Below are 23,795 nucleotides of genomic sequence, written 5' to 3'. Positions count from 1 at the left end.
CGATGAAAAACAGAGTTAACCTTCCGCACGAAGGTAGGGTCCAAACGCAAAACCACGCGGTCCGCGTGGAACACACAAAGATCAGCATGACAATCTCGGAAATGCGGCGAGCTGACGTTATGGCCACCAAAAAGGAGACCTTACAAGACCTTACAAGCCTGGATAGCTCTGCAGACTAAGCACTGTAATTTAACACCAGCTGTCTGCAATTAAAGTAAGTTCGAATCTTGCCAGGCTCAAGGTTGACTCAGCCTTCCATCCTTTCTAAGGTAGATAAATTGAGGACCCAGTTTGTGGGGGCAATAAACTGACTTTGTATAAAATATACAAAAGTATGAAGGCTATTGCTTAACGCACTGTAAGCCGCCCTGAGTCTCTGGAGAAGGGCGGTATATAAATCAAATTAAAATAATAATAATAATAATAATAATAAAAAGACAGTAAGCGAGGACTCGCAGTCTGCAGGGGCTCATATGGGGGCCCCATAAGTGATTCCAAAACCAAGGAAAGGTCCCAGGTGGGGTAACGGTGCAAGACAGGTGGAGATAAGTTAGTTGCGCCGCAGAGGAAACGGCAAATCAGCGGATGTTGTGTCAGCGATGAAAGAGAGCTGCAGGTAAGCACAGAGGAAATAGCTGCCACCTGGCGACGCAAGGTATTAGGTGAGAGCCCTTCAGAGAGACCTTTCTGCAAGAACACAAGGATGTCCACAATGGAAGCCTGGAGAGCGGAAACACCGTGTTGATCACACCATGAGCAGAAGGCCCACCAGGTAGCGGAGTAAATCCGGTCCGTTGAAGGACGAGATGCTTGGATGGTTCGAATAACATCCCCGGGAATGTTGGCCCCTCTTAATGAGCACCACTCAACCGCCAAGCGGTCAGATTGAGCCACGGAAGATCTGGGTGGCTCAAGGACCCCTGAGTTAGGACATCCCCTTCGGGGGGAATGCGCCATGAGGGGGCAACCAAGAGGGAGACTAAGTCCACAAACCAAGCCCTCCGGGGCCAGTGAGAAGCCAAGAGAATTACCTCTGCCCACTCGTCTAAAATCCTGCGGAAGATTTGTGGAAGCAGAGACATCGGGGGAAAGGCATACAAAAGTCACCCCGGCCAAGGGGACCTGAGTGCGTCGATGGCCTCTGCCTGAGGCTCTGGGAATCGGGCGAAGAAGCGTGACAATTGTGCATTTGAGCTCGTTGCAAAGAGGTCGAGGATCGGGGCACCGAACCGACGACTCAGCTCCTTGAAAATACAAGGATGTAGACACCACTCCGCATTGTCTACCTGTTGTCTGCTCAGCCAATCGGCTTGAGCATTGGCGACCCCGGAGATGTGTTCCGCCCGAAGAGAGCAGAGGTGGCGTTCTGCCCAAAGCCCGAGTTTCAAGGCTACAGTCAACAGAGATCTGGACCTGGTGCCCCCCAGTTTGTTCAGGTGTGCCTTGGCGGTAATGTTGTCCGTGAGCACCAGCACGTGAGCTCCGGAGGCAGGGTGACGGAACGCTTTGAGCACCAGAAACACCGCCTGCAGTTCCAGCCAATTGATAGGGTGACGAGCCTCCAAGGAGGTCCAGATCCCTTGAGCCAGCTGGCCCTGGCAATGAGCCCCCCAGCCTCGAAGACTGGCATCCGATGTGACGACCACCCATTGGGGCTCGAGGAAGAGACAGCCCGCTGACAGTGACTGCGACTTCCACCACCGGAGAGATCTGAGAACCGAGGAGGGAACAGGAACTGGCCTGAGAGACATGCCTCTGACCGCCTTCTGTAAAGGTAAGAGAAACCATTGAAGCTCCCAGGCGTGGAGTTGAGCCCAGGGAACAATGGCTATGGCAGATATCATTTTCCCCAACAGTTGAGAAAGTACATAAGGGGAAGCAGTCCGATACCCTTCAATCCTACAAATTAATGCTCGCAAGCTGTCCTGCCGTTCTGGAGAAAGGAAAACCCTACCCTGAACCGACTCAATCAAGGCTCCTAAATGGATCAGGGAGGTAGAAGGGACCAGATGGCTCTTTTCCATATTGATAGAAAACCCATGAGAAGCTAACATCTCCAGAGTGAGTTGAAGGTCCCTGACAGCCCGCTGGGGGGAAGAGGATAAAATAAGAATATCATCCAGATAGTATAGGAGTCTAACTGAACGAACCCGGAGAGAGGCAGCCAAAGCTGCCAATACCTTTGTAAAAGTACGGGGGGCAGAGGAAAGTCCAAATGACAAGGCCCTGTATTGGTAATGGACCCCCCTGTAACAAAACCTTAAATACCTGCGGTGGGAAGGGAGAATGGGAATGTGCAAATAGGCCTCAGTAAGGTCAATAGAAGAGAGCAGATCGCCCCTCTGAACACTGTCAAGAATTGATTTTAGAGATTGCATCTTAAATTTCCAGTATATGACATACTGATTTAAATGTTTCAGGTCAAGAATGGGTCTCCACCCTCCCAAGGATTTAGGTACCAGAAAAACACAGGAATAAAATCCCGTTCCCTGTTGATCAGGAGGCACAAGTTGGATAGCCCTGATCGCCAGAAGATGCTGAACTGCAGAGTCCATACGAGCTCTCCTTTCGGCATTACGAGAAAGCGGACAGCAGACAAAGGTATTCGGGGGGGGGGGAAGGCATTCAATGGCCAGACCGGATCGTAAGGTGGCCAGGACCCATTTATCAGAAGTGGACTTCTCCCAGGCGGTGGAGAAGAGGGCCAATCTACCACCTATGGGAGGGCCCGAGATGCAATTAGCGACGGCGCTGGTAGGAACGACCTCCTCCCCCTCGAAAGGGCCACTTGGACCCAAAGGATTTGCCCCACAACGCCCTGCCCTGGGAGCCTCGTGGCCGGCCAAAGGTATTGTAAGGCCGAGGCGGGGAAATGAAAGAAGAGGAAGAGGAAGGACCCCCACCATCAGCACCACAGGAAAAGGGTCGTGCAGCATAAGGAGCAAAGCGGGAGTCCCCCCTGCTATACACCGCAGCCAAAATCTTCTTCTTGTCCCTAGTTTCGGTCAGGAACGGCTCTAGAATGTCTCCAAAGAGATGGGACCCCCCAAATGGAATGGAAGCCAGATGCCACTTATGTCTGGCATCCACCTGCCAATGGCGGAGCCAGACCAAGCAACGAGCAGCGACAGAGGATGCCAATGATTTCGCAGCAAACCGTGCGGCGTTAAGGGTCGAGTCCGCCGAAAACAGAACTGCCGCTATGATCTTATTAAGATCCTGCTTGACATTAGTCCTCTGCTTGACGTTAGTCCTCTGATGACAGTTTTTCTTGTAGTTGGCGTAGCCACAATAACGTGGAGCGGTTAAAGAACGAAGCCGTAGAAGCAGCTTTAATAGCCCACGCAGAGCCCCGCTGCAGAACGAGGTCAGAGCGTCGCTCGTCTGGTCGTAGACCCTCGTCAGGATCTCCAGGAACGTTGGCATTAGGCAAGAGTGCGGCGACAGGAGAGTCAACTGAAGGCAGCTGCAGAATAGAGTCCAATTAAGAAGACACATTAAAAAAATTTCGATCAGTAGACGAAGGCAGGGGAGCCGAGCCTGGAGAAACCCACTGTTTTTTGACAATGTCCAAGAAAAGGGGAGGAGTTGGGATGGTGGTGACCGGTTTAACTGGCTCTGCAAACATAGGATCCAAGGTACCCGGGGGAACAGAAACAGCCGACTCCGGAACCGAAGCAGACAACTGAGCAGTGTTGACCGCTTTAAAGAGCAGTGACTTAAACAAAGCTTGAGGGAACAATCCAGAAAAGGCGGGTTGATCCGGAGGAAGGTTCTCATCCTCCAACAGACCGGAGTCACTATAATCGCCTTCTGGCACAGTAGAAACCTGAGTATATTGCGAGCGGGCAGGAGATACTGGAGCCGTGTACGACACCTGGTCTGAAGAAAAATTCGTTCCGGGGAGATGGAGCGTACGGAACCGGCAACAGTCGGGGGACGAAGGCCAGCCGCCAGTGACTTCTGTATAGCAGCTTCTATGAGCTTCTCAAGTTGACCCAGAAGAAGCTGACAGGAAATAGGTTCAGCGGAGGCAGGAGGAGCCGACACAGCTGGAGAAGGTTCCTGAGGGGCCTCAGGCTGTACTGGAACCGGAGAAGCTGGAGGACGGGAGCCCCACAGGTCCGTAGTAGAAATAGCTACTAGACAATCCCGTAAGAAGAGTTGGTCTGGAGTAACCGGACGGGGTTCTCTTGGTGTCTCCAATGGCTCGGATGACACAGGAGCAGAAACAGTTGTCGAAATTAGGTGGGCGCTGGCCTTGTCACAAATTTTGGTGAGCACCTTATCCCTGTGCTTTTCCACACGCGTAGAAGTGCCGCCATGTTGATGAGTCGAGTGATGAGAGCGGGGTGCCGGGACAGCCAAAGGTGGGTTAGGCGGGCTGTGGCTGGACTGTTGGTGGGTAACAGACTTAATGTCTGATTGGCCATTGGAGGAAGAGCTGGCCTTGCGGCCGTGCTTTGATTTTGAAATGGCTTTGGGCATAATTGCAGAAACTAGGCCCAGTGATAAGGCAAGAGGCTCATGAAGGCCAACAATAGCGCTATATCAGGAGGGGAGCGCGGAAACTCCACAAATCAGGGTCCAGCAATAGAGCCAGGAAGGAACAGGGAGTGCAAAGCTTCCACAAAATGGCCACTGTCAATTAGTTGCCCTTCAAAATGGCGGACAGCCCAGATATCTGACAAGATCCGCAAGATAACAGAAGCCTCAGTGTAACCAATTGGGAGCGCAAGGCTTCCCTGAAAACAAGTGTGGTAATTTAATTAGGAATGAGGCTGGGCCCTTGCCAATACTGGCACCGAATGCAGTGCGTTCAAAAGCGCTTGACGGCTGTTCCCCGGGCATTTGAATAACAATGAAGCAGGGCACAGCAAGCCCTGAAGCCGTGGGTGTGAAGCTCTTTGAAGCGCCTGACAGACGGTCTTCAGGCGTTCTTTTAAGGGCACCTCCAATTGCCGATATGTGGAAAGACTATCAACTTGACCCCGCTCTAAATGCCGGCTTCCAAGTGTCCCTAGGGCCCTTTAAAGAGTTTCAATGTCCAGCCCAGGAGTAACAAGGGTTGGAATGGGCTGTAGTCTGGGGAAAAAAGGGAAAACGAAGGCAGTTCGGAACGCCAAATCTTGCAGTAAAATGGCCGCCGCCGCTCCAATGGCGCAAAAAACGGCCAGAAACTCCGAGGAGACTCAAGTCAGCAGGAAAATAGGAGGCGGCTGCGAAGAAGCCCCCAATAGTCAAAGTCCAGCAGAAGGAGTAGAAAGGAACCGCTAATGAAGCACTTCACCTCCCCAAAGGATTTTCCCCGGGGGAAGGTAACAAATGACAGCCTCCGCTAATTGTAGACCGATAACAGTCCCCAAGCAAAACTCACAGCACCATAATGAAAGTCCAAAGGCAACCAAGTTTCAAGGAAAGAGATAATGCAAAGTCAGACAATGCAAGTCGAAAAAACACGAGAAATCCAAACCAGAGAAGAAAATTTAGCAATAAGAGACAGAGCTAGAGACACACACGCCAGTCCAGACTGAAGGACTGAGTCAAAAGCTGGGTCTACCGACAACAAGGGCGGGATTTAACTTGATTGACAGACTCAGTCCTTTAGTCTGATTGGACTAGCACTACCCACACTGGCTGCTGTCTCCACTCTCAATGGAGAATATTAATCTGGGACATAAAAGAATAAGAAACATCTGTTGAGGAATTACAGACCAGTGACAAAAACATAAGCAGTGCTGTTGATACACCTTGTTTTCTGCCCCATCTCACCTCTAGAGGCTAAGGTAGACACAGCTGGAAGCAAAATAAGTCCAGATGCTTTTCACATCCAATGCTGAGAAATGAACAAGAAGTAGTAACCACATAAGAATGGGATGTGAGATTTAAACCCTGGGTCTGCAATATATAACATGCTGTACTGCTATATTCTGGAGTAGATGTATCTACAGTAAAAGCAGATCTGAGCCTTATCAGACTCTTCAACTATAACCTCCTCAGTACCGACCAAATATCTAAAGATATATTTATTGCTCTCTCTTTTTGGATGCCTTTAATACAATGTTGACTGCCTGGACTATCCCGTAATTTTCTTGGCAAGATTTCAGATGTGGTTTTCCATTGCCCACTTCCTAGAGTTGAGAGAGACTGAGTGACTCAAGATCACTCAGCTGGCTTTGTGTCCAAAGCAGAACTAGAATTCATCATCTCCTAATTTCTAACCTGATGCCTTAAATGCTTCACCAAACTGGTTCTCTTTATTTCTGAATCCTGTGTAAATCTCTGATGGAACTTGTGCAATGTTATTCCACTGGATTACAACAAATTTTGGGAATTGCTTCTTAGACAACATGTCAGATGAAAAGATCTACCATGTCTAAGATCCAAAAATTCCATCAATCAAATTATAATTTTTGTGGCCCAATGTATCATAAATCTATTTTACATCTGTATGATGCTTTAATTATGCAACTTACAATTTCCTACAACTGTTTCAACCTTAGAGAAAGCTTTCAATTAATGACTCATTATTTCCCATATTGTTTCATTCCTAGAGTTGGATTTCCTCAGCATTTTAACCAAAATTATGTCAGGCACAGGAAACCAAGAATGACACAAGTCATTGCACCAAAGTACCGTAATTTTCAGAGTATAAGATGCACTCCCCCCCCCAAAAGAGGCTGAAAATGTGGGTGCATTTTATACTCTGAATGTAGCTTTTTTGAAGCTTTTTTTTCAACCCTAACGAGGTTCTAGCAAGTGAAGTGATCTTCTGCTGGCTTTGGCTGCTCCCTCCGACTCTCAAGCTGTGTTTTAGAAGCCTTTTTTCAGCCCTAATGAGGCACTAGCAATTTTCCACCCACTTTGCCTGCTCCTTCTGACTCTCAGCTGTTTTTAGAAGCTTTTTTCAGCCCTAACAAGGCGATCTGAGTGAGTGAAGCAATCTCAGTGCTTTGCCTGCTTTTCTCATTGCTGCTCCCTCTCAGCTGTGCTTTAGAAGCTGTTTTTTATCCCCAAGCAGGGGATAAAAAGCACGCATGCTCGCTCAAAACCAGCCAACTAATGTGCTGAAGCTGACCAAACTAAGGACGCTAGCCAGATGAATACCTGGTAGGCAGATTTTTTTTTTCCTATTTTCCTCCCCAAAAACTAAGCTGCATCTTATACTCCGGTGTGTCTTATACTCTGAAAAATACGGTAATTTTTTTATTGCTCTTCAGCTAATAGACAGAATCTTGCCAAACTAAAGTATACTCTGCATAACTGATAAGTACTGTGAAAAATTAGGGAGGATCATTTCTGTATCTCCTCCTGCATAGCATTGATTCAAGGCTGATGTGTCTCTTTACTACTCTCTCCCATAACTCAGCGCCAGATTTTACTGTATAAGTAAGAGGTCATCCAATCTGAATAAATATTCTCAGGTATCATCTACAATTTGGCTCAAAAGGATTACCACAGGGGTGTCAAACTTGATTTCATTGAGGGCCGCAGCAGGATTGTGTTTGACCTCGAGGGGCCAGGGTGGGTGTGGCCAGGGTGGGAATGGCTAGCTCAACATCATTCGTGTCGGGGACACCTGTAGGGGCCTGAGTGCTCTGCCAGCCAAAACGGGCTACTGAGCTCCATTTTCAGCTGTGACAGCCTCCTGCAACTCTCTGCCAGTGAAAATGGAGCATGGAAGAGCCGCAGGCGGATCTCGTGAGCTCCGTTTTCGGCTGTGACCACCTCCTGCAACCCTCTGCCAGTGAAAATGGAGCTCAGGAGAACCGCATGCAGCCCTCCCAAGCTCCATTTTTCGCTGGCGGAGGCACTGCAAGCCGGTCATTCACTGTTTCCAGAGTGGCCCCTCAGGCCAGATCTAAGTACCCTGTGGGCCGGATCTGGCCCCCAGGCCTTGAGTTTGACACCCCTGGACTAGCAGAAACTCTTCTCACAACTTTGAAAACCCCTCTCTTGAAGCCTCCATTTGTTATGAATACACTTCTACCTAACTTTCAACTTTCCTCACTGTACTGTATCTGATATAGAAATTATGATGTAGTTTAATTTGATAAGAAAAAGTGGCATAGTACAAAGAATGCAATCAGTATGAATACAAGGTCAAACAAGGGCTTTTCATATGACAATTGCTAGATTCATCAGCATCTTACCTAGGAAGAAATTTGTCTATTTCTTACAAAGCAGGTATCTGCTTATAACAAAATTTTGTTCTGAATAATCTTTAGTTCATAAAATCTCAGTTACATTGTAAAAAGGTTAGGTATCACTTATTTGCTTCAAGTTATCTTTCAACTGCAACTCCACATGGAAAACTTTCATTTGTTTTTATTACAGTATTTCTAACCATTGCATAATCATTTATCTCTGAGACCAACATTTTTATATAATTAACTTTTGCTAATTCATTTTAATTATAAAATGAGTATGAGTATATTTTCAGATTTAAGATTGGAAGATAGCACTGCTAAAACCATTCAAGTTACTGTCAACTTCAAACCAAACCTGGCAGCAGCCTTTTTTCTGTTCCTCATTTGCCTCACAGAGGAGGAAGGGGGGAAGGAGGTTGAATTGCTTTACAAGAAACAACAGAGAGGTTTCTTGTGAAAACAAAAGTCATCTCTATTGGCAACGGATAAGGTTGGGGAAGGAGTGCTTGGAGAGCTTGCCAATGAACCCAATTGGCCAACATGACCTTGACACTTGGGGGATGGGGTTATTTCCTATTTTAGTTATACTGAAACTGTGGGAAAGAGTTAGAATTGGTTTTCCTTTGAAACTGTGCTCAATAAAGAATAAACTCAATAAATAAGAGCTTTAAGGAGGATCCTAGTCTCTGAGTTCTGATTTGCTTGGGACATTAAACCAACTCTCATAACCCTGCCCTGAATGTAGGGCACCCTTCCAGGATCCTGAGCCCCGGGCACCCACCTGACAGGACTGGGTGGACATGGAAGACTTGGAGATGGAGAAGATAGGGGAAGCAGCCACCAACCCTAGTGCAGCCCTGGCTGGGGTTGCGCAACTGACAGGTCAAGCTGAGGAAGGGGCCCTCCCCACAGCAGAGCTCCCAAGGCAGCAGAAGCAGAGTTCCTCCTGATGTCCCCTTGATCACCCACTGCTCTGTTCCTGAGATGGAAAGTGAAGAGAACAGCTCAGTGTTAGGGATCCAAGCGAGGAGACTGTCCCAAGCCATGAGGTTCAAGCAGATCAAAGGATCATTGATAGGAGGTTCTCCCACAACACACTTCACTGAGCCAGTGGAGCTAGAGATGGGCCAACATTGGGAGATTATCTGATTTGTGATAGTCCTGAAAATGACAGAGGCAATAATTCTGGGACTGTCATTGCTAGAAAGTGGGGCCCGACACTCTGGTGGTAAGGGGGAGAGAGGAAAATGAGACTAGGAAGAGGCCCTCTCCCTCCTCAAAGCAACCGGGAGGGAGAAGTTGTCCAGTACCAAGCAGGAACTAAAGGAAATGAGTTCCTGAAAGCCACATCAAAGCAACCACCAGGGACCCAGCTAATCCCCAGAGTACTGGAGGTGTTCAGTGAGAAAGAATGTGCTACACACACATCCCATTGCCCCACCGACTGTGCGGTTGAGATCCTGCCAGGTGCAAAACTCCCCAAATCAAAAATGTACTCCATGACCCCAAAGAAAATGAAGGAGCATAGGGAGTACATCAACAAAAACCTAGCTAGAGGCTTCATTCAACCAGTGAAATCCCATGTGGCCATTCCCATACTATTCTGTTGTGGCCCTGCCCTCTGAGCCTATCTCATCGGAGGAAGAAGGCTCCGAACATGAAGAAGAGGAGTCGGCCAGGCCTCCCTCTCCAGGCCCCTCCCCTCTGGCACTGCCTCAAGTGCTGGCCGAGGAAGAGGAGATTAGTCAGGAGCCAGGTGTCTCCGATGAGAGCAAGGGAGGTGATCTGTCGTTCCTGGATCCACGTCAACGAAGGTGTGATAAACGGTTGCAGCAGTTAAGGAGGCGTGCTAGGGATTATAACTGAGTCACTGGACCAAACCCCAGAGACTATATAAGAGAGTGTGGTGGCCATTTAAGACTCTGTGACGGACAAAAACTAACTCTGGCTAGTCACTTGAACAACGCTTAAAGCTGTCGAAAGGTTTCTTGTTTGGAACTGAACTATTTGCAATTTGTATGTATTTTCTGTTTACCTCATGAAGTAAAGCCCTTGGCAGTCGATGCTCGTATAGCTGCCAAGTTTTAGATAACAACCTGTGTGCGTGCCAAGTGCTTTCTTAACCCTCGGCTGACTGTGTTTGTGTGTGTGTGGAGACGGGGACAGAACACTATTCAAGGAGAGAAAAGACAGGACAATGAGACTGTGTGTTGATTTTACGGGAATAAACGAATTATGTGTGGAGAACATGTCATCCCCCTAATGAAGGATATGTTAGCCCATCTGGCAAAGGGGAAGATCTTCACCAAGCTAGACCTGAGGGAGGCATACTACACAGTGAGGATCAAAGAGGGGGACGAATGGAAAACTGCATTTAACTGCCCACTGGGGAGCTTCCAATTGAATGCAATGCCATTTGGGCTCCAAGGAGCCCCTGCAATGTTCATGCAACTCATCAACAAGGTGCTGCATGAGCATCTGTATAAGAGGGTCCTAGTGTACTTAGATGACATTTTCATCTTCACCGAAAGGATGGAGGAGCACATCAAACTGGTCCAGCAGGTACTGAAAAAGCTCCTGGCTGCAAATTTATACACTAAGTTGTCCAAATGCAAGTTCCATAACACCTGCCTTGACTACCTAGGTTATCAAGTATCGAGTGAGAGGTAGAAATGGACCTACGAAAAGTAAAAACCATCCTGAAGTGGCAACTCCCTTGAAACTGCAAGTAACTGCAGAGCTTTTTGGGCTTCACAAACTTGTACCAGCAGTTCATCTCTCCTTCACCAAAACAGCCCTGCCAATCATCAAACTGCAAAAGACAGGGAAAGGGGGAGGGGGCAAATCATGGCCCAGCCAATCACTAGAGTGGACTGTGAAGTGCCATGGGGCATTTGAGAAGCTCAAACTAGGCAGTTTGAGTGCCTGAAGAGCCCGTCAAATAACTTAATTGGCCAACGTGACCTGTGACACTTGGGGGATGGGGTTATTTCCTATTTTAATTATACTAAAACCATGGGAAAGATTTAGAGTAGGTTTCCTTTGAAGCTGCGCCGATATAATGTACTCAATAAAGAAAGCTTTGAGGAGGATCCTGGTTTCAGAGTTCTGATTTGCTTGGGTTCATTAGTCGGAACCTTGACAGTTACATTAAAAAATAACGAAGTTCAGAGAATGTCAAAGGTTAAGAGAAGAAAGATGCATTATTAGAAACAAGAGCTCAAGGTAAAAACCATACTGAACCAATAGTGTCTTTCATAAATAGTGATTTTGCAGTCTCTATTTGTCCTAACAATTATTTGTCTCAGTAGTGATAAATCTCAAGCGGGACCTCTTTTTTGTTAGTATCTCACTTATTTCAATTCATATACACACACATACCACTCTGGTGATGTGGGTTGTCCTTCTATATTAATTTTTAACTGTGTTTGTATTATCTGCCTTTGAAACATAATTGCAAGTAACAACTTTTGTTATGACTCAGAACATATGATGATCTTAATGTAGGTCTCATAAGTAACAAAAAATCATTGCTTATTATTTAGTGAGAATTGTATTCACCCAACTGGATTAGATATTTTCATTAACACAGCCACTATTTCTAATTTAATATACTGTTTAAGTTGGTAAGCATTTCTAAGCCTCATCTATAATATATATCCAGCAGCTCTTGTAGTCAAATAAGGTTTTTTCACATAAAAGCCTAATACATTTTTCATTAGGCTTTTATGTGGAAAAAAAAACTCACTTGACTATAAGAACTGCTGGATAATATATTGCTTGCAAGTCCAAAATTACTCTCAGTGACTCAGCATGCAAGAGTTTCTAAAAAGCAAATAATTTTCTCTCATAAGCTGTTTCATCAAACTCAAATAGCTCAGAAACTCTATGCAGAAAATAGACAGCTAACACAAGTTATACAGTGATATAAGGTAAGACATTGCAATTCAGGAAAAGGAGCTCATATAGACTCCTTAATGTAATAAAGCAATTATTATGTATAAATTTATTCTATATAAAGCCTAAATATAACATTAGAGTACCTTGTTTGAGATGGGTTGATAAAGAAATTGAATAAATAAATAAATAAATAAATAAATAATGACAATGATTGAAGTCAATTTTTCCCCTTAGCTATCAGTTCCTACCTGCATCTATCAAGTTACATTCAGAAAAGTATTAATCCAAAGAACCTGGGAATCCAGAAACACTACAAGTTACTCTTGAACCTGAGTATGAGCCATGAAAGAACAGTTGAAGATCTTGGCCTGATTCTGATACAGAGGATTATGATCTTCTTCACAGTTCTTGGGAAGATCCACAGTAGAGGGTTGAGCACAGAAATTAACCAAGTGAAGAACTAAGACTGTTTAGCTTCATTTGTATTTGGATGGAGAGACAAGGGTAATTAAAGCTACAGCAATTTAAAAGTTCAGTTTCTGCTATCACATATTTGGCAACATTCTTATTTTGAAGAAGCATTTCTCATTCTTGCCTAATTGAATCCTTTGATAGTAGCTAGACCAAGGGCAACCTTAAACACTCAAAGAGCCATTTGGACCCATTTCCTACAGAAAACACAGGGAGCCACAAAACCTGGGTGGGCATGGCCAACTTGACGTCACACATTCCCAGCCAGTCACATGACACACACACACCATCATGCCTACCCAGGTTTTGTGGCTCCCAGTGTTTTCTTTTCTGTGGGAAACAGATCTCTCTCTCTCTCTCTCTCTCTCTCTCTCTCTCTCTCTCTCTCTCTCTCTGCCTTGCGTGTGTGTGTTCCCTCTTGAACCATTTTCCAAAAACGGGCAAAGGTTATTTTTTTGTTTTTGCTGATGTTGTTATTTCTTCTTCTTGGGGTGCTTTTTACCATATGATTTAAATCAAGAGTCATTTCAGATTCCCACATAAATGAAGCTCTTTCGTCCCCCTGCTGTGGCTCCTTGTCGGCTGAACTCACCACTGTCTGGCCCTGCCCCTCACCCTCCCCTCCCAGTCACTCCTTGCCTGGCCTGAGAAGGTAAGGGCAACAGCAGGGGAGGGAGACTCACTCCATATTCCAGAGTGGGAGTCAAGTGCCCCTGTACTTGTTGACGCCGCTGCTATTGCCACCTCCATAGCCTGCCCACTGCTCTCACAGAACCTTGCGCAGCACTGTTAAATTTAGCAAGCTTCACAATGGGGGAGATGGCATCCCCCCCTCCTCCTGGAGCCCATTATGATGCTGAGCATCGGCCACGGCCGGGCTATGCCAGTGTCTATGGGTGGAGAGCAAGTCACGCGTCTCCCCAAGCAACCAAGGTTATTCTATAGTATAATTTGCTAACATCCCTACTAGTTTGTCAAGTGGAAACCAAAATGTTAAGATTGAACCACTTTTGAAACTTTTGAGTCTTATTGTTATTCAACTTGCCAAAGAACTGGGCAAAGGGAAGGATGAGAAGGAATGCAGATGCTCCAGGGATAGACTGTGGGAGCCAAGAACCCACCAAAGTCACTGCTGCAAGTTTCCGACAAAGAAGTGAACTGTTCTCAAAACAAAAGGACGATTCATAATTGAATAATTTTTACTTTTAAAAAAAATGTATTTGTCAAACATGTACAAAATAGCAAGTATGAATATGAACATGGATGTGAAGAAGGAAATGAACACAAATAAATGGGGGCAGTAGGACAGGGATGGTAGGCATGCTGGTGTATTTATGTATTCAAATTTTATAGCTGCTCATCTCAAGCATATAATTCTGGGAATTTGGAAAGGGTATGAAGACATCGTAGCAATTTAATAAAATATGCACGTAAGGAAGAGTACTCAATAAGATTTTATTTTATTTTCAACCTATTAATTTATAACATTGGAGTGTACTAAAGAAAAAAAAGAACATAATTTAACCAGTGCTTATATTTGAGGTTAATGTAGGAAATGAAAGGATTAGAGCTTTGCAATATTGTAATTGGAACAATGGTATGACTTGGCAACAACCAGAAATTAGGATGTAAAGGGGGAAAAGATATAAAGCTAAGGACAAAATTCTGTGTTGGATTTAAAACAATAGTAAAATATGTTGTGTGATGGACAATGAAAATAGGAAGCACTGCCCTGAGCTCCTGAACTAGTAGGTATGTAAATATAATTAAATAAAATAAATAGCGTGTAAGAGGAAAGTGAGAATAAAATGGGCTCCAACAGGAAAGAAAGCAAAAACAAAATGTATTCCTGTAGAAACATTCAATGAATAGTTATACAGAAAAGAAAAAACAGCTATAAAAATATTGCACATAAGAGAATTCAAGTTAAAAAAGCTATTTACTATACTAAGCGTTCAGAAGTTTTAATGAAGAGATATTACTGAACTGCAAATTATATAGAGATTAAAAATGAGTTGAATTTATAAGAAAAGATGTATTTAATAGCTATAAAAGCAACAGGTCAAAAAGGTCAAAAACAGGAATAGACATGGGACAGAAGATGAAAATGATTAAGTGGAAAGCAAAAATAGCATTACAATAAATTGTAACTAAAATTTAGAGAATATTTTATTTTAGAATTATTACTTTAGAAAGTGAAACTTTTATATCTATATTATTAAAACTAATTATTTTAAACCCAAGAATATTTAAATGCTGTGATTAGCTAGTACATTTCTGACAATATCAAAAAGCTGTCAGATACCTAATAAATTTAGTATAGCATATGTTTAATAGCATTTTTGATACTATTCATTATGTTGCACAATGCATTAGCTTTTATTAAACACCAGTTACAAATGTATATTCAGTTATTATATTGCATATAAACCATTCTTCCACAAATCGTGAACATTCAACTACATAGAAAATAATGGAATTTTTATTTTCATAATATCCATCTATTGTTGCTTTTGACTCCTAGTTTCAAAGAGCAATGCATACAAATATACTAATTCCTTATCCCTATGTAGTAATACGCTGTTGCATTATAGTTATCATCTAGTTTTTGCCAAAGTATTTTAGTATTAAGAAACTTAGAACGAAATTATATATGTATACAGATATGCTTCCTAAATTGTATCATTTCAACCCTTTGCCCATTTGAGAATCTCAAGCACCGCAAATGCTTTTAACAACAGATGGTGATGGTTTACCTGGTGTGCATACTAAAAGCATGAAAATTAAACAATGTAGTCAAGTCCAGGTAACATTAATAGCATTGTAGGTATTGATAATGTGTAGATTATCTTTTGTATCAGCTTAATATACTATGCCCCCTTCCTGTTAGACATCTTCAGTAAAAGATCCAAATCTACTACAAACAGTATTTTAAAAAAAATATCAAGGAGCTTTCCACATTATAATGCCTCTTCAGATGCCTGCTACAAAAGCAATACTCCAAAATGATCTAGGTTTCACATACTGTCTTAAAAAGTTGATCACAGAAAAAGCTGAACACAGAAATCTGACTGAATTGCCATATAAGGGGTTAGAAATATTTACCTTAGCTGAAGAATTTCCTTTTGTTTTTTTGTCTATAATAAATATCTTAAACAAATGCTCTGAAATGTAGATAGCTGCACCCTAAAACTTCACATATTCTCTTCTGTGGCAGAAAGCAAATTAAAAGAGAAAGACGGAACAGGGATGACTTGTGATTTCAAGCTGTGACTTCAGAGCAAAGCACAGCTGTTATCATCTCTCAGCCAATCTTCTGAGAAAAACAAGCTAGGGGCAAGAAACTAGCTTTTAGATGGCTACAACATTTTTAAATCAGCTGTTCTGAGCATGGTAAACTCAAAGAATTATCTTTTTTAAAAAAAAGCAGTCCCCACACAGTCATTTTCTGCAAAGGTTCATCTCATAATAATGAGATCCATACTTTTCAGTCTCAAGACTAAAGCAAGAAAATGCATAATGTATACATTACAATAATCAGGATACTTCCTGCATAGCATTGCAGTCCATAATGGAAATATATTGATCGGATTACTAAAATAATCAAGAAGAAGCACTGACTCACTGCAGCAAATAGTTGGTCCAGCCTACATCAGAGGCAGATCTAAGTTTTCCCTCCCTTGCAGCACTGAATTGTAATGCCAACATGCATGGCATGATACAGCTAAATTTCTTCCCACATCTTTATTTTATATACTGCCCTTACTTTTGGATGAAAAAAATACATTGCCAATTACTCTTTTTTCCTTATTCTAAATAGGCATTATCAGCCCTGCTAGATTAGTTATGCTCAATTCTATCAAATAAAGCAGGGCTGTCAAACTCCCAGCTGCGGGCCGGATGCATCATGCCCGGTTTAGCAAAGGGAGGAAAAGTTCTGATATGTCACGTGATGCTGCAGTGACAATGTGAGTTTGACACCCCTGAAATAAATATTTTCTCCTACTGCCATGGGATATATTTTACTAAGATCAAAAAAACAAGAACAAACATTAGATTTTGTTTGCTACTTTAATCATTTTATATATATTATAATTTGTATTGCTACACTGGAATAAAAAAGTAGAGTAAATGTCTTGAAAATTATAACACTTAAAATTAAATAATATTAAATTCAATTTCCTTAATTAGACAGCAATTAATGAGAGTTGGCTATAGCCAATTAGATCTACTCCTAGTATTCCTAGCTACTTCCTGTTTTCATAAAAATGAATTTTATAAAATTGGATACAAATCAAATAAATTATGAAATAGGAATAATTTTAGAACATAAGTTATAAATACAATTTTTAAAAGTTACAACTTTTCAAATGGGAATTGATACATTTCTAAAAATATACTTGATAAATGAGAACACAAACATAAGTATTTATTTCTCTTTAAAATTTAATCAAACATAACAATGAATAAAAGGGAGGGTGGAGAAAAATGTTCACAGAAATGTCACAAGATGTTCTAATAATATCAAAAACTGAATCCATTCTAATCCTCAAAATTACATTAGGTTCATTGTGACAAAGTTTAATGTCAACCTGTTCCAATAAATGTCTTTAATTATAAAATATTTGAAAGAACAATTCTAGAACTATGTCAACAAATTTCTATAACCAGATATGAAAACATCATTGTATTATATTAATAATAGCCATGAATTTTGTAAAATGTGAATAAATATCTGTTAAAATTATTTTCCAACATTTACAAGAGCATCCCAAAATACCATTTCCCAACAGGAAACTACTATAGAAAACTGATTTGTATTGTTTCTAATTTGTGAAGAAAAGTTGCTTTCCAAATGGAAATGAGACTTCTCACCATGATTAGGAATGTCATTTCTAGTGACAAAGTACTAGAATAATTCTGCAGTTAATCAGCGTTCTTCTCACTTATGTTCCCTTTTTTCCAAAGATTTTTCTGTATGCAAACATTTTTTCAAAACAAACTCAGATTAACAGAGTTGGGACCTTCTGGTCATCTACTCCAACCCCCCGCCCAAGCAGGAGACCCTATACCATTTCTGACAAATGGCAGTCCAATCCCTTCTTGAAAGCCTCCGGTGATGAAACTCCCACAACTTCTGAATGCAAGCTGTTCCATTGGTTGATGGTTCTCACTGTCAGAAAATTTCTCCTTATTTCCAGGTTAAATCTCTCCTTGTTCAGTTTCCATTCTTTATTCCTTGTCTAGCCTTCAGGTGCCTTGGAAATAGTTTGACCCTAACTCTCTGTGGCAGCCCCTCAAATATTGGAACACTGCTATCATGTCTCCCCTGGTCCTTCTCTTCACTAGACTAGCCATGCCCAGTTCCTGTAACCGTTCTTCATATGTTTTACTCTCCAGTCCCCTAATCATTCTGATTGCTCTCCTCTGAACTTTTTCTAGAGTCTCAACACCTTTTTTATAGTGTGGTGACCAAAACTGGATGCAGTATTCTAGGTGTGGTCTTACTAAAGCTTTATAGAGTGGTATTAGTACCTCACTTGATGTTGATTGTATCCCTCTATTAATGCAATTTAGGATTGCATTGGCTTTTTTGGCTGCATTGTGGAAGCTTCATCACTGGAAGCTTTCAAGAAGAGACTGGACTGCGATTTGTCAAAAATAGTGTAGAATCTGCTGGGTGGGGGGTTGGACTAGATGACCTACAAGGTCCCTTAAAACTCTGTTAATCTGTATCTGTATCTTCCTGGGTATTGATGTTAATGTAAGGCCTGCCTCTCTTCCCCATTCAAGAAAGCATGAACTCTTGAAGTTTCAGCTTTTCAAAAGGAAACTTTTATTGAAAGGAAAGTGATTGCAAGACAAAAGTAAAGCAGGCTCTAAGTTCCCCTTAGGCAATTCCATTAGAATAAAGGAGTTAGAAACCCCTCCCCTCAGTCCGATGTTGAATGAGCCAATCCACAGGTGCGAAGATGTTGTGGAAATGGCCATCCTGGGAAGGAGATAAGGAACTGTTCCCAGGCGCTTCTTTCAGGGGGCTTCAAAACTCAGGCAAAACAGATGACCCTCCCCCCTTACACATTCCCCAAAGGTAAATCAAAGCACAGGGCAGATAGGTGTCAGAGCTAGGATTATAAACTAAGGGATTACAGGATGTGCAGGAAACAGGAAGAGGGCAATAAGTGAATAACGAGATCCAGGCCCCCTCCGCACAGAAATGGCAGTATCAAGGTAGGGATCTGACATGCTGCCCTCCTAGAAAAATGAAAGATCCACCTATAAAGGAAACACAAAGAGAGACAATGTAGTGGGTTAGTTGGGTTTGTCAGGTACTGCGAGTGGAATTTCTTGAGTAATGTAAGAGCCCTAAAATGTTTTTAGCCATCCATTCATTCTGGGAGGGAGGGTAAATGCTACCGGGCTACTAAATATCACATGGAGCCATGGTGTTTGTGAGAGTCTAGTTCCTTGATCTCGAAGTGTTGTTCCCCCTCAATCATAATAGAGGTCAGAGGAATGGCTGCAGGTGGCCTTAGAGACAAGGAAATTTCTGGCTTCAGTAGGCTGCAGTGTAACACTGGATGGATCTGCCTAAGTGTTTTAAGGAGGAGTAATTCCACAGTTACTGGGTTAATGATCCTAGTGATAGAGAAAGGTCCTATGAACTTAGGTCTCAACTTTTTAGAGGGTTGCAAGGACTGTAGGAATTTGGTGAATCAGTAGACCTTATCACCTATTTTGAAAGGTTTTTGTTCAGTTCTTTTTTTGTCGGCTTGAGTTTTAAAAGCGGTCCTAGTCTCGCTTAGAGCTAATCTTACTACTGGCCAGGTGTAAGGGAGGGTATGGTTGGTTCCTATACTGGTAGTTCTGGCATTGGGGTTAAATCCTGGCCTGTTGCAACTTGGAACGGGGTGAATCCCATGCTAGAATGTACAGAGTTATTGTATGTCACCTCTGCAAAGGGCAGGAGGTCTGTCCAATTATTGATTGATTGATTGATTTGATTTGATTTGATTTGATTTGATTTGATTTCTATACCGCCCTACTCCTGAAGGACTCAGGGCGGTGCACAGCCAAACAATAAAACACATATATACAAAATTTAAAAGTAGAATAAAATCAAATTAAATAATTTTGGCCCCGACAAATTTAAAACCCCAAACTTTTAAAACCAATTTAAAATTGAATGTATAAAATACTAAAAGATATTTAAAAATTAAAAATCTTTTATAAAAGAGGGGGAAAATTAGGCCAGGCCGGCCTGGTGAAATAGTAAGGTCTTTAAAGCGCGGCGGAAGGTGCGCAGATCCGGGATCCTCCGTATCTCTGGGGGGAGCTCGTTCCAGATAGTAGGTGCCCCTACAGAGAAGGCTCTCCCCCTGGGGGCCGCCAGTCGGCATTGTTTGGCTGACGGCACCCGGAGGAGCCCCTCTCTATGGGAGCGTACCGGCCGGTGGGAGGCTATTGGTGGTAGTAGGCGGTCCCGTGAGTACCCAGGTCCTAAGCCATGGAGCGCTTTAAAGGTGGTAACCAAAACCTTGAAGCGCACCCGGAAGACCACCGGGAGCCAGTGCAGCTCGCGCAGGAGGGGTGTTACATGGGAATGCCATGTCGCTCCCATTACCACCCGTGCGGCCGCACTCTGTGCCAGTTGGAGCCTCTGGGTGCTCCTCAAGGGGAGCCCCATGTAGAGAGCGTTGCAATAGTCCAGGCGGGAGGTGATAAGGGCATGAGTGACCGTGCGTAACGAGTCCCGATCCAGAAAGGGACGCAACTGGCGAATCAGGCGAACCTGATGAAAAATCCTCCCGGTCAATTATCTTGCTGATAATTAATAAAATATCTCAAATAATGTTCTAGAATGCTGTTCAGTCTCTCTGTCACTCTGTTAGTGGCCAGATGATGGGAGGAGGTTAGGCCCTGGCCAGTATCTAGGAGGCCCGCCCAGAAAAGCTTTCCAGAACTTTGAAGTGAACTGAACCCCCCAATCAGATATTATCTGTGGGGCCCCATGCAGTCGATAAATGTGCTGTAGGAACATTTTGGCAAGTGCCTTGGCAGTGGGGATTTTTTGGCAGGGGATAAAATGGGCCTGCTTGGAGAACAGGTCCGTTATGACCCAAATGACAGCATTACCCCACTTTCTGGCAGCTCTACAATAAAATCCATAGAGATCTCTCTCCAGGGTGCTGAAGGTTTGACTATGTTTTAAGAGTCCAGGAGTTTCTCTCTGCCTTCCTTTCGCTGCTGCGCAGACAGGGCAACTAGCAACGTAGCCCTCTATGTCTTTCTTGAGTGATGGCCACCAGAATTGTCTTTTTATAAGGTGCAGGGTTTTCATGAACCCAAAGTGGCCAGCCAGTTTGGAGTCATGGCGTACCTTCATGAGAGGAAGCCTCTGGCTAGCTGGAACGTATAATTTTCCCCCTATCCAAGCCAGGTCATCTTTAAGCAAACAGGTATTTTTATGGGTTTAGAACCAGTCATCATTAAGTAGGGCTTGTTTAAATGCCTGAATGGTGGCATTGTCCACTAGAAGGCCTTGTTTGGCTTGCGATCTGGTTATCACTTTGGCTGCCAGCTGGGAGGCTGGGAGCAGGGGTTTGATCTCTTTGGGTTTTCTGCTATTATATTGTGGTTTTCTGGACAGTACGCCTGCTAGAAAATTCTTTCCCCCAGGAAAATATTTGAGGCTGAAGTCAAAATGCTTAAAATATTGAGCCCAGCACACTTTTTGGGGGAGAGTTTCCACAGGGTCTTAAGGGCCTCCAGATTTTTATGATCAGTCCACACCTCGAAAGTGATTTTGTTTCCCTCTAGGAAATGTCTTCACGTAACGAGAGCCCATCGCACTGCATATTCCTCTTTCTCCCAGACAGCCCACCTTTGTTCAGTGTCTGTTAATTTTTTAAACGTGTATGCACAGGGTTGTAGTTGGCCCTGTTCATTTTCTTGGAGTAGGACGGCCCCGACAGGCATGTCTCTGGTGTCTGCCTGTATGACAAAAGGTTTTTCTGGGTCTAGGTGCTTTAGGATGGGTTCAGCTGAGAATAATTGTTTCAGTTTCTTGAATGCTGCCCGGTATTCCATAGTCCAGTTTAGGGGCTGTTTCAGCCTTGGCTTGTCCCCCTGGACAAGAGTTTGTTTAGGACCCCCCAGACAGTTTTATGTGCTCAGTTTTGGTGTATCATCTAAATACACCAGAACCCCCTTTGTATAGGTGCTCATGGAGCATCTCGTTTATGAGTTGCATGAACATGGCGGGAGTGCCTTGTAGTCCAAATGGGAGCACTTTGAATTGGTAACACCAAGGGGGTGTTAAAAGCTGTTTTCCATTCATCCCCTTCCCTAATCCTGATTCAGTAATAAGCTTCTCTCAAGTCCAGTTTTGAGAAGACTTTTCCCTTGGAGAGGTGACCTAGCACATCCTTCATGAGGGGGAGGGGGTACACATTTTCTACCCTTACAGTGTTTAAATTTCTATAGTCTACACGTAAGCATCCCATCTCTTTTTTTCTCAGAACAGCACTGGGGCGGCATTTTTGGTCACATTGGTTTGATGAAACCCCTAGCCAGATTCTTATCTATGAAGATCCTCAACTCCTTGAAGTCTTGTGGGGGGACATGCTATACGTCTTGGGGTTTGGTAGTTTGGCACCTGGGAGGATTTCGATGGTGCAGTCTGTGGGATGGTGGGGGGGGAGCTCGTCAGAGCCCTCTTTGCTGAAAACTTCAATTAAGTCCTTGTATTCCCTGGGAATGCCTTGGGTTGGCACGGCTCTCCCAGCCACAGCTGTGGTGCTTTGGGCTGACCGGGGACGTTCGCAGGAGCCGGCGCTGCACGGGGCAGGTTTAGCGGGACGGCTGCTGCTCCAGTGTAGCCATCAACTGACCCTGTGGCTTCTGGATTCAGGATGATGGCTCCGGCTCCACTGGCTGCCGCTACAGTCTCTCCCCCCTTCTGGGGGCGATCCAGCTCCCCCTTTACTCCAAGGTTCTCAAAAGCTTCCATCATGAGTTGGATGACATGTCTTTTGAGTCAATCGTCCCCGGACGGCTCCTCAGTCAGTTCTTCTTGGTCTGACAGGGCTTTCAGCTCACATTTCCAGCCTGGTTGCCAGCTGCCATGGGTGAGGGTGACTTCTCTGGTTCTGCCATCCCAGTTGTCTTTCTTCCCCACTCCTATTGACCACCGGGGCTTTGTGGAGCCTTCCAGCACAGTTTCAATGTCTTTGATAGTGCAGATAGAGCTGGCACCTGGCTGGATGGTAGGAGAGGTCTCCCCTCAGCATTCTGCCTCTCCTTGCTCACCACTTTGTTCAGACATTATTTGCAGGGTCCCCTCAGTAGAGCGAAATTGCTTCTCTGGGTTGACCACTTTTGCAGAGCCTGCTTTATGTAAGGCCTGCCTCTCAAGATGGAGCCTTGTGGTACCCCACTATTTACTTCTCTCCATGTGGATGTAGTACCATTAAGGACTTACTCATTGAGTATGGTTTGTCAGCCAGCTACAAATCCATCATCCATGATGATGTTGTCTATTCCACATTTTTCTAGCTTACCAAGAAGTAGATTGTGGTCTATTTTGTCAAATGCCTTACTGAAATCTATACTTTGTCCACAGCATTTCGCTGGTGTATTAATTTAGTCACTTTATCAAGGACTGAAAAAAGATTGGTTTGGCATGATCTGTTTTTAACAAACCCGTGCTGGCTACTAGTTATAACTTTATTTACTTCTAACTGTTTGCAGATCTGTTTTTTTTATTATTATTATCTTTTCCAGAATTTTTCCATATATTAATGCTAGGCTGATTGGTCTGTGGTTTCCTGGGTTTGCTTTTTTTCCTTTTTGAAGATGGGAACCGCATCCAATTTTTCTCCATCTTCCTGTAGTTAACCGGTGCTCCAGGATTTTTGAAAGATGGTACAATGGTTCTGAGATAACATCTGCCAGCTCTTTCAGAACTGTCAGGTCCCAGTAATTTATATATGTCAAGGTCAGATAGGTGTTCTCTTACTATTTTCTTGCTTATTTTAATTTTTATTTCTAGTTTGTCTTGTACAGTAGTTTTTTTGGTATGTTGGGCTATAATTTCTTTTTGCATGAAGATTGATGCAAAGAATGAGTTAAGCAGCTCTGCTTTCTCCCTGCTGCCTGTTATTTCCTTAGCATCTTCTCTCTTTAGTGGACCTACTGTTTCCTTGGATTTTTTCTTGTTATTGATACATTGAAAGAAACTTTTTTTAAATTATCTTTGCCTTTTGTTGCAAG

General features: G+C 43.5%; 1 protein-coding gene across 7 annotated transcripts in view; it reads right to left on the bottom strand.

Moving 5' to 3' along the window:
* The window catches only part of CNTN1 (contactin 1), a 315,977-nt gene that overhangs the window by 236,885 nt on the left and 55,297 nt on the right, over window positions 1-23,795 (bottom strand). The window contains exons 1-2 of one of the 7 annotated variants that reach the window (XM_060689024.2): window positions 16,147-18,791; window positions 15,627-15,729 (exon numbers count right to left, since the gene is read on the bottom strand). The exons of 4 other annotated variants lie outside the window; for them this stretch is intronic. The gene's annotated coding sequence lies outside the window, so the exon portion shown is untranslated. Of the gene's footprint in view, window positions 1-15,626; window positions 15,835-16,146; window positions 18,792-23,795 lie in introns of those variants that run through there. 2 more of the 7 variants (XM_060689025.2, XM_087873255.1) reach the window with 2 other exon arrangements.

The sequence above is a fragment of the Pantherophis guttatus genome, chromosome 7, assembly GCF_059756535.1.
Source record: "Pantherophis guttatus breed Tessera chromosome 7, ASM5975653v1, whole genome shotgun sequence".
NCBI classification, from domain to species: Eukaryota; Metazoa; Chordata; class Lepidosauria; order Squamata; family Colubridae; genus Pantherophis; species Pantherophis guttatus.
This window is presented reverse-complemented; position numbering and strand designations above follow the sequence as displayed.